This window comes from Elaeis guineensis, unplaced genomic scaffold (genome assembly GCF_000442705.2).
Source record: "Elaeis guineensis isolate ETL-2024a unplaced genomic scaffold, EG11 Super_Scaffold_37222, whole genome shotgun sequence".
Classification (NCBI taxonomy): domain Eukaryota; kingdom Viridiplantae; phylum Streptophyta; class Magnoliopsida; order Arecales; family Arecaceae; genus Elaeis; species Elaeis guineensis.
In genome coordinates this window covers 104838-116360 of record NW_027332422.1, presented here as the reverse complement: position 1 = coordinate 116360, position 11523 = coordinate 104838, and positions in this window count along the sequence as shown.

The following is an 11523-nucleotide window of genomic DNA, read 5'->3' as shown; positions in this document are numbered from 1 at the left end:
TTCCTCAGGTTCTTTAGCTCGTTGCTCTTGGGAGACATTCTCCTCGAGCTTAATTATTCTTCCGATGCCACCATCTTGAATAAACTATTTTTCAATAAAAATAACATTTTGACTTATAATCACATTGTGATCTTCCGAAATATAAAAATAATATCCTAATGACTCTTTAGGATATCCTATGAACCGAGCTCTAAAAGACCTGAACTCTAACTTGTCCATCTGCTGTCTCTTGACATGAGCCAGACAACCCCAAATTTTGAGATGATTCAGACTTGGCTTCTTACCATGCCATATCTCATACGGTGTGGTAAGAACGGTTTTAGAGGGAACCCTATTCAATACATAAATTACTGTCATGAGATAATATCCTCAAAAAAATTTTGGGAGGTCTGTGAAGCTCATCATGGATCGGACCATATCTAATAAGGTCTGATTTCTCCATTCTGAAACCCCGTTGAGTTGAGGCATTTCAGGTGGAGTCCATTAAGAGACTATACCATTGTTCTTAAGATTGTCTAGGAATTTTCGATTAAGGTATTCACCTCCTCGATCTGATCGAAGAACCTTAATGGGCTTTTCTATTTATTTTTCTACCTCATGTCTGAATTCTTTGAATCTTTCAAAGGCTTCAGACTTATGTTTCATTAGAAACACATATCCATACCTAGACATATCATCGGTAAAGATAATGAAGTAGACAAAGTTGCCTCTAGCCGGCACATCAAATGGGCCGCACACATCTGTATGTACTAGGGCAAGTAGGTCTGTGGCCCTTTCCCCATGTCCCACAAAAGGAAGCTTGGTCATTTTGCCTTGAAGGCATGATTCACAAACTGGATATGACTCGGAAGTCAACGGACTCAGTAGTCCAGATTTCTCTAATTTGTTAACCCTGTCTTCTGCTATATGACCTAGCCTTAGGTGCCACAGATATTTATCATTTAGACTATCTGTAGGCCTTTTAATTCCTATGGCATTCACATTTTGCTCAATATTAAAAACAGATACATCAACATGTAACTGATAGAGATCATTAATAACAAAACCATTTGTAACTTTATTATTTTCATAAAATATGTTACAATGGTCCTTATGAAAGCTAATCACATAGCCTTCTTGTGCTAAATATGAAACAGAAATCAAATTCCTGCTTGCTGCAGGCACATAATAACAGTCTCTTAAAACTAAATCTAATCCTAATGGTAATCGTAGAGGGTAGGTTTCTACGGCCATAGCAGCAACTCTTGCTCTATTCCCGACACGTAGGATCATCTCCCCATCCCTCAGCCTCCTACTCTCCTTAAGACCCTGCATAGAAGTGCACAAATGAGCACTAGAACCAAAGTCAAGCACCCAACTAGATGCAGAAGAAACCGTAAGATTATATTCGATAATGAGCATACCTCCAGAAGGACCATCCTTCTTGTTCTTCAGGGTGGCCAGGTACTGAGGACAGTTCCACTTCCAATGGCCTTCTAACTGACAGTGGAAACACTTTCCCTTTTCAGAAGCCTTCTTCTTCGGTCCTGTCTTCTTGTTCTTGCCATCCACCTTTTGCTTCTTCACGGACTTCTTTTTCTTTCCAAAAGACTTTCTCTTGAAAGAAGTCCACTCCACAGTAAGAATTGAGCCTTTTGAACTTTTCATTGAAAGCTCAGCCATAACCAGTATATTCATTAACTCGGCCAAGGTATATTGTATCTTATGCATATGGAAGTTCATGATGAACTGACCATATGCATCGGACAAGGTCTGAAGGATCACATCAATCTGAAAATCCTTGTCTAAGATGATAACGAGCTTCTCAAGCTCCTCAAAATCCTTAATCATTGTCAAACAATGAACTTGGACTGACTACCCATCATGCATCTTGGCCTTAAAAAGTCTTTGACAGACTTGATAATTGGCCGCGCGACTTTGTTCACCAAACAACTCTTGTAGGTGAGCCAACATTTGGCGGGCAGTCAAAATATTTTCATGTTGGTGCTGTAAATCATCAGACATTGCACCCAACATGTAGTACCTGGCTTTATTATCATCATCCATCCATTTTCCAAAGACGCTCTCTATTCAGCAGTCGGACATGCTGGCATGACAGGTGGGTCCTGGTCCAAGATATGAGTCAATTTTTTGGAATCCAGAATAATTCTGTAGTTCCTCAACCAGTCCTTAAAATTTGGTCCAGTCAATCTATGAGTATCTAGAATTTTGGTCAGGGGGTTTGAGGCAGACATGTTTCCTGTAAAGAGTCAAAAGTTTCAAGTTAGATTTTGTAATCAGACTCAACCAATTTTTTAGAGTTTTCATTTTTAAACAAATTAGGCTCCCACTATTTTCTCAGATCCCTACACTCTCTTGAAAAAAATATGAAAATCTCCATGATTAGTGATTTCTAGTGGGTGGTGCAGTCTCACCGACTGGCTCATCACCTCACCTAACAGTTATTGGTGATGAGTCAACCGATGAGTGGACAACTCTTGTCCAATGATTCTCTAATCATGGTGCACCCAAAACTTGATCTCTAATTCATGAAGCTCACTGTATCCGAGATATTGCTCCAATCCTTAGTTAAGCCAACCCACCATTTGCATGAACTAGATTCCTGATTGGGTCCCTCACCGTATCCAAAATATTGAGCCCAACCCATCCTCTAATCCATAGCATCCAATGCCTAATGGATATGGTTGCATCTTCCCGATGCAACTGAGCCACTGTAACCAGCCAAGAACAATCAACCCTGGAAAGGGCCCGTACATCCACAATGGTGGAAGACCTAGACTTAATATTTTCTTAGAGAGATTTGATTTAGGTCTCTTTAAACTTGGCTTGACATAGTCATAACAATTATGACTAACCTAGTGGCATGTGTCAGCTCGAAAGCCACCTCAAATCAGAACTGGATCGACACATATGGCCAGGTAAGTGAGACCGGTGGGACAAATATGCCATTAACTCGACAAGAACGTATTTCAGTCGAGTAGCTCCCAATTAAAAACCAGTCGGTCGCATCTGCCCAACTTACCTTAGACACCAAATTGTCAAACCAGAATTAATTGAGTTAGTCTACAATCCAGGCTCTAACCACTGAGCCAAATTAGGTCCTAACTTGATCGAGTCACATCTAAATATGATTCGACTTTGACTCAGACTTAATCCTATTAGGCTGGTCAATTATTAGCTTTCATGATCTCACCTAACCAACTCTTGATTCGGTTTGATCAACTGCTAGACCTAATTGAGCTACCGAAGCTCGAACCCAATCTTATGAAAATGTCTTGATCTGAAATTCTCAATTTTAGACTAACTTAATTTCATAAGCTTAATACATTAATTAAGTTTGGGTTCATAAATAAAGCACGTAAAATAAATCCTAAGGTTTCAGGATCTAAGATTTTGTAGAAAAGTAAGTTTTGATTTCTGATTAAGGATGAATGCGCGGCACCCCTACACGTCATATGAACACCCCATTGAATGAGAAGAAAGGGTCTTAAAATTTTACTTTGTTTTTATTATCGGACAGCCATGAGGAACACCTTAATCAGAAATATAAATTTAACTACAAAACTAGTTAGATCTAAATTAACATATCACATATACAATTTAAGATCTAACTAATACATGCTTTGCATACATCTCATGTATCAAAAATCAATCTAATTAACATGCTTTCAGATTTGATACATCACATGTAATATCTGAAAAATAGAATTTAAATTAAACTATTCAAAATAAAAACTATTCTAGACAAGTTACTAGAATAATTCTACAACTAGTCTAGGCATGCAACAGATCAATTTTATGAAATAATTAAAATTTTATTTTCTATTTTCTGATCTGATTATAACAATTATAACATCAAAAATAATAGAGAATAAATTATATTTAATTCATATTTTAATTTTATTAAAATATAAAACTTAAGACTATTCATGGATTCAATTAATCCTAGTCTAGTCATGCATCTCATGCATGTTAGATCTTCTTAGATTTAATTTTAAATATTTTGATTTCAGATCCTATCATATCTGATATGATATTTGAAATTATTTAATATTAGATAAATTAAAATTAAAATCAGATCTAAAATAGATTTGAATAGAGACAACAATCTGGCTCTAATACCACTTGAAGGGAAAAAATGCCTTTTTCCTGTGTAGGATCTTCCAGATTTCACCAAATCTGGGGTGGAATAAATTTTATATTTTTATCCTACACTATTTTAGATCTAATATCTATTAGATCTAATTTTATTATCTGATATTTAAAATCTAAAATTTAATCTAAAAGTATGAGAAATATAGACATACCTGTAGATGATGGCAGCACTGCCTGAGGTTCTGATGTAGCCATACAAGCGCCTGGCCTCTACCAGTATCTACTTAGGTAGGACTAGAACATCTTCTCCTCATGATTCTATGCTCCAAAAATCAGATCAATATCTGATTTGGAAGTACTTCAAAACTCCTTCTGAAGTTGGAGCAGCAGCCTGTCGAAGATGTCCTGTAGCCTTCTGTTTCAGGCATCACCACGCCTTATACCTTTGCCAGATGAATGTCCAACTTCTTGGATGTGAAGAGGGGAGAAAGGAGAACAGGGAGGATGTGGAGAAGAGAGGAGGGGGTAGCAGCTAATAGGTTTTTTGCATAAAATAAGTTCTATCTCAAAACCTTAGGTGCAGCAGGGTTTATATAATTTTTGTATGCTGCGCAGTGCCACATCATTCGACCAATCAAAAATTCCAATAAATTTTGAAAAAATTCTGATTGGTGGAGTGATGTCATCTGATCATATCAGATAAAAATCCACCTTATATCCAAAAGGTAGTGCCAACATTGGATAAGCATAAATAGAGTGGCGCCAAAGAGTCCAAGTTTATCAGGACTCTTTGGTTCTTATCCATTTGGGGCACCCACTTCAATCCAATTGGGCTCATGCCATAATCTGATTATGGCACCCAATTTGATTAGGTTTAGGCATGTGGACACTCCACAAAAATCCTCCAATAAATCCTCTTGAGTTTAAGACCCAAAGTCAACTTTTGACAGATGTCCTAAAATGAAATTGGCAGGTGCTAAAAATTAGCAGGTGTTGTCTTAAATTCATCTCATGAACTAAGACAAGCCTTTTTTGAGCTGGACAAGCTTCAATTAGACTGAGAGAAACCTTCCTAAGGTTCTCTGGATGAGCCAGATCTCATTTGGCTCAGTAGAGATAGATAAATTACACGAGGAGAAAGTTAGGCTTAATCGAGTGCTAGCACGATTTTCTTGAACCTAATTGGATCTTATCCAAATCAATTGGGGTATCCCAATTGATGACATCCAGACCCTAACCCTTATTTGTATGACCTAGTTAGGTTCAATTCTGTATGGTAATGAGACATGTCGTGATCTCATCATCGACATCATCGAAACTCCTTTCGATGGACCAAAACTCTTCTGATTCAGACAATTAGAATGATCAATCATCCAAATCATTCTAATTGCTCCCAAAATCTACTAGTGACACCTAACAGTATATGGTGGCAACCCATCAGAATTAAAGACAAACCACTTGGTGCAGCTACCTGTGTGATTGAGTTCCTCTATCATGAGTCTCGACTGAATTATGGTTAAGGTAAACTCGTCAAACCCAACATCAGTCATATGAATCAATTGATCGATCTGAGTCCGATGTGAAACCCCAATGGAAAACTCTTTTCCATTATTTCACTCTGCCATGGCCATGGGCTTAAGGACTCAATCTTTCGATCATTATAGGATTACTCCTCACATCTATCGAGGTTGATAGATCCCATCTTTGTGCGATCTGGTTCCTACAATGGATATGCTACAGCCAACATACACCTCAGGATTTTGAATGGCTAGGAGATCGAGTTATGGTGTAGTCAAACTATAACACACTCAAGGTGAATCGTCGATGCACCTCAGGTCAAAGAACTAGACACACAACTGCAGCATCGAGCTAGTCATCGATGAGAAGGTAGACTTCCTTATGACTGCTCGAGGTGGTCACGCTCAGTACTCTCGTTCTCAATGAATACCTGTACTCTCGCTCCAGTGTCTCCACACCGTAGACTCAAGACTCATCTATCCTAAGAAAGCGATCGTACACCAACCTTCCGGATCGATCACCATCCTCGTGATGATCCTATGGTCAGGAGCAGTTTATGAGTTGGTTATGTAAATTCATGCCTTAAATTTTCAACTCTTGAAAATATGAATTAACATTCCCACTAACTCAAAGGATGTATCACAGACACTATGTACATAATGTGATAGAAGAATAACCCTTTTATTTATTTATAGTTAAAATTATAATTTTGCCCTTAGATTTGTACAGGAATGTGTCAGTCGATCTGGCATCTAGGACACACATCTAACACATGAATTATCTAAGAGATTAACAAGATGATGACATATATTTTTAAAGAGTTGAGAATTTAAGATATATGTCATTGATGGTTAATTTCTAAATTGCTTCTAGTCATAGGATCATCATGGGGATGATGATTGATCTAGATAGACCAGTATGTGGAGCGCTTCCTTCGGACAGATGAGTCTTGAGTCTACGATGTAGTGACATTAAAGTAGGAGTGCAAGTAGTTGTTAGAAAATAACTAGCACAGAGCGTGACTAACATGAGAAGTCACATGGATGTCTGCTCACTCATTAGTGACTTTCTCGATACTGCAGTAGTATGACTGATCCTTTGATCTGCGATGCTATAACTGATCACAGTGAGGCTACTGGAGTTGACTACACATAAACATTGACTCAATGAGTCTTTTTAGTGGATGTTGGTGACAGTTGGTCTACTATGGAGTAGAGTGTGCACCTAGATGAAATCTATCGATCCTAGTAGAAGGGAGTAGTCCTATGAAATTTAAGAAGCTAAGTCCTTAAGTCTATGACCATAGGAGTGTGATTAATGGAAAAAAGTTTCCATGAGAATTATATATGGACTCGAGCTTATTAAATCTATCATATAATTGATGATGAGGTTTGATGATTTATCAATGACTTGTCATCTGATCGAACTCACGATAGAAGAACTATACCATATGTTAACTATACCTAGAGGTTCATCATCTTTAATTCTGCTAGATTGCCACTACATACTGCTAGGTATCACTGGTGGATTGTGAGATCTATGAGCATCATCTCGATGATCAATGATCTCTGATGGGCAGAGTTAGAATGGTTCCAACCCATTGAAAGGAGTTTTAATGGTATTATGATAGGGATCATAATATATCTCACTATCAGACAGAATAGAACCTATGGGATCACACATAAAGAGGCTTTTGACTGATCAGATGGTTGAATTATGATTATGAATTGTGATAAGATTTAATTATTAATTTGATTGATGATTAATCTAATATAAAAGTTATAATTAAGTAACTCACTAAAGAGTTAATGAGTTATAGGAGGATTAATTAGCAATTGGATTGCTAATTGGCTCAATTTGATTGAGCAATGGGGCTTGCATCAAGTCTTATTAAATTAGATTTAATTTGACTGGACACGGGTTCAATTTGATCAAGCCTAATAGGGTTATAAGATAACCAAATTGCATAAGATGATAATTTCTTGTTTGATTAGGATTTGGATTTGACTTAATTTCTAATTAGATTAGGATCTATCTAAGAGTTTTTGGATTCCTATTTGGATTAGGAATTCTCCTCTAATTAGGTGACTTCTAATTTTTTATTCGATTAGGTTTTAATCTCAATAGTTTGGGCTCCTAATCAAATTTGGATTTCAATCTATTTGGATCTAATCAATTTTTAATATGATTAGAATTGATTAAAATTTTAATTAGTTTAAATCAGCAACCTAAAGAGGAGTCTTAAGTGGTTAGGACTCTCCCTCTCCATGCGCCATAAGAAAGCCCCACGCCCACTTTTAATTTGTGCCTATTTTTTCTCCAAGGTGTGAGCTTTTTAGCATGGAAGAGTTCACATTAAACTCCTTTCTCCGTGAGATATATTGGCGCAAATAGGAAGGGTTGGTTGCATCATAAATCAAGAGTCCAAGGAAGTTTGGACTCTTACCTAAAATCCCTATCTCTTCCTATTTAAACATGGCATCATGTGGGGTGGTAACAACTTGATGGAGATCAGTTTGAGACACCAAAAGTCAGAGGAGCATGCATGAAAAATTCCTAAGGGAGAGGGTGCGGCATGAAGAGTTATGGCATGATGTTAGTTGGTTTCAATCCTTTCTTTCTTACCAATAACAAAAGGTTGGTTGTTAGGGCCTTCTCTCTCCACCTTTTATCTTAGTTTGGACATAGGTTTTTCTCTCCTCTTTGTTGAAGAGTTGGACAAAAATTCTTACATCTCTAGCATAGAGATTTGATGCATAGATTTTAGGAAGAAAGAGAAAAAAGTATTCTTCTCATGATCTCTAGTGTAGAGATCTTCATCCTCCTATTCTCTTCATCTTTTCTAAGAAAGTCTTAAGAGAAATGAAGAGTTTTCAACCATCAAGATGTGATCTCTACAAAAGAGCTAGCACCCCGATGAGATCAAGGAGCTTCTGATCAGATCGAAGTCTCATATGGATATCCATAGAGGTCGAACACTTGTGCAGTTTCAAAGGACCTTCGAAAGACATCCATGATCATCAGTTTACGATGTAGATCAATTTGTTCCAAAGTATGAAGATTAGATCTTCTTTATTTATTTATTTTTATTTGATTTCTATATCTGAATCCTATCTCACATATGTAGATCTTATTTATGATTTTAATATTTGATCTTATGCATGCTTAGATTAAATTAGATTTAATCTGAATTTTTAATTTTCACTACATACTCGTTTCAAAATTTTTGCATGCATAAAATCATGAAATCCCAACAATTAGATCCTTTAGGGCTCACTTTATAGGGTATCCTAAAAAAATCATGAGATACTACTTTTATCTTTTTGAGGATTATAATGTGATTGTAAGTCGTCATGTTGTCTTCTTAGAAAAAGAGTTTATCCAAGATGAAGGTAGTGGGAGGAAGATTTAGCTCGAAAAGAAAGTCTCTGAAGAGCATCGAGTCCAAGAACCTGAATCCAATAATGAGCCAGTAGATGTGATACCTCTTCTACCTCATAAATAAAGTAGGGTCTTCCATCCTCCTAAAAGGTACTTAAGTATTCTTACAAAGGATTTAGAGGAAGCATTCCTTGTGAGAGATAGGGACATTAGAAATGATCCCAAAACCTATGATGAGATAATATTAGATATAGACTCCGAGAAATGGATGAAAGCGATGAAGTCAGAAATTGACTCCATACATTCCAACCAGGTTTGGTCCTTAGTAGATCCATCTAAAGGTATTGTACCAATTGGGTGTAAATGGATTTACAAAAAAAAAATAAATTAGATGGTAAGGTAGAGACCTATAAGGCAAAGCTAGTTGCGAAAGATTATAGTCAATGTGAAGGCATTGACTATCATAAAACCTTTTCACCCATGGCCATACTGAAATCCATCTGTACTCTACTTGCCATAGCAGCCTTTCATGATTATAAAATTTGACAAATGGATGTGAAAACTATTTTTCTAAATGGATACCTTGAGAAAGATATCTATATGGAGCAGGTTCTAGATTTCACATCTAGAGATAGTGATCACAAGGTCTGCTAGCTGCAAAGGTCTATATATGGACTCAAGCAATTATCTCGGAGTTGGAACACTCACTTCAATGATGTGATCAAAATATTTGATTTCATCAAAAATGAGAAGAAATCGTGTGTATAAAAAAAGGTTAATGGGAGCGCTGTCATATTCCTTGTATTGTATGTGGATGACATCCTCCTGATTGAGAATGATATTTTCATGCTGACGTCGGTCAAAGTATGGTTGTCGAAAGAGTTCGGCAAGAAAGACTTAGAAGAATCCTTCTATATTTTTGGTATAAAGGTCTATAGAGATAGATCTAAGAGAATGATAGGACTCTCACAGTGAATGTATATTGAAAAGGTGCTGAAGAGATTCAGTATGAAAAACTCCAAGAGGGTTCTTTTATCCCTTAGACATGGCATTCATCTCTCCAAGAAAATGTGTCCTGACATATCTCAGAAGATCCAATGCATGAGCAAGATCCCTTACGCTTCAGTAATAGAGAGCCTCATATATGCCATATTATGTACACACCCTGATATAGTACTTGCCGTGAGTGTCACGAGTAGATATCAGAAAAATCTAGGTGAAGAACACTAGATTGCTATTAAAAATATTCTTAAGTACTTGAGAAGGACTAAAGATTTGATGTTGGTCTTTGGTGGAGGATCGGAGCTGAAAGTTAAGGGATACACTGATTCAAATTTCATGGCTGATGTTGATGATAGAAAGTCTACATCAGGGTGTGTCTTCTTGTGTAATGGTGGTGCAGTTTGTTGGAAGAGTTTCAAGTAGCCAATCATTGCAGATTAGACCATGAAAGTCGTGTACATCATCGCATCTGAAGCTGCTAAAGAAGCCTTTTTGTTTAAAAAGTTCATTACAGAGCTAAGTGTAATGCCTTCAGATGCCATTGCACTGCACTATGATAACAATGGCGCCATAGCCCTCACTAAGAAGTCAAGGTCTCGCCAAAAATCCAAGCACATAGAGCTGCGGTTTCACATCATATGCAAATACCTCGAGAAGAAGTTCGTCAAGGCATAGAGAGTTGATTCTATACTAAACGTGGCAAACCCACTGACCAAGCCTCTCAGCCAGTAGAAGACCAAAGCTCACCTTGAGAAGATAGTGTTGGAACCAGATCTAGGGTTTCAGGGTTAGATCTTGAAACTTTTTCAAGATTAGGCAGCAGAAGATTAAAATAAATCAAAATTTATCTTATAAAATTAGAGAATCTCTAGATCTAAGATCTTATTACATGATTATTATATGGTATTAAATTAAAAATTAAAATATAAAGAGCAAGAACTACATGTTGATCATATCAACATGTTTCTATACTACATCTAATGTATGTAAAATATAATAGATCAAATCTATTACCTTGCAAGTTAGATATTCTAACTTTGCTGATCTGAGCTTGAGGATGATGTTGCGAGTCGCACATGCGTCCGGCCTCTAGGAGTCATCCACACGAGCCTACGAATCACGATCAGAAGTCTTGATCCAGGAAATCAGTACAATATGCTAGTACTGTGCTGATCCTTCTTCGATGGTCGATCAGACGCCTTCTTCTTCTTGATTTGGACTCTTCCAAAGATGAGAAGTAGGGGAAAGAGTTTTAGATGTGAGACACTCTCAAAAAACTCACAGATGGAGGAAGAAAAGAGGTGAACTCAACAACCCTAGAAGAAGACCCTCTTCTTCTTCTCTTTGCTCTAACCTAGATATTTAGTTTTGTGTCTATTATATCTCCACACCCTAATACTTTTTCTTCTTGATTTTCATACACCTAAAGGACTCTTAATGTTATATAATCCATAAAAATTTCAAGAAAAAATTCATCTTAAATAATGAGATATGAAGAATCCTTGTCTAGGTCAAATACTTAGTCAA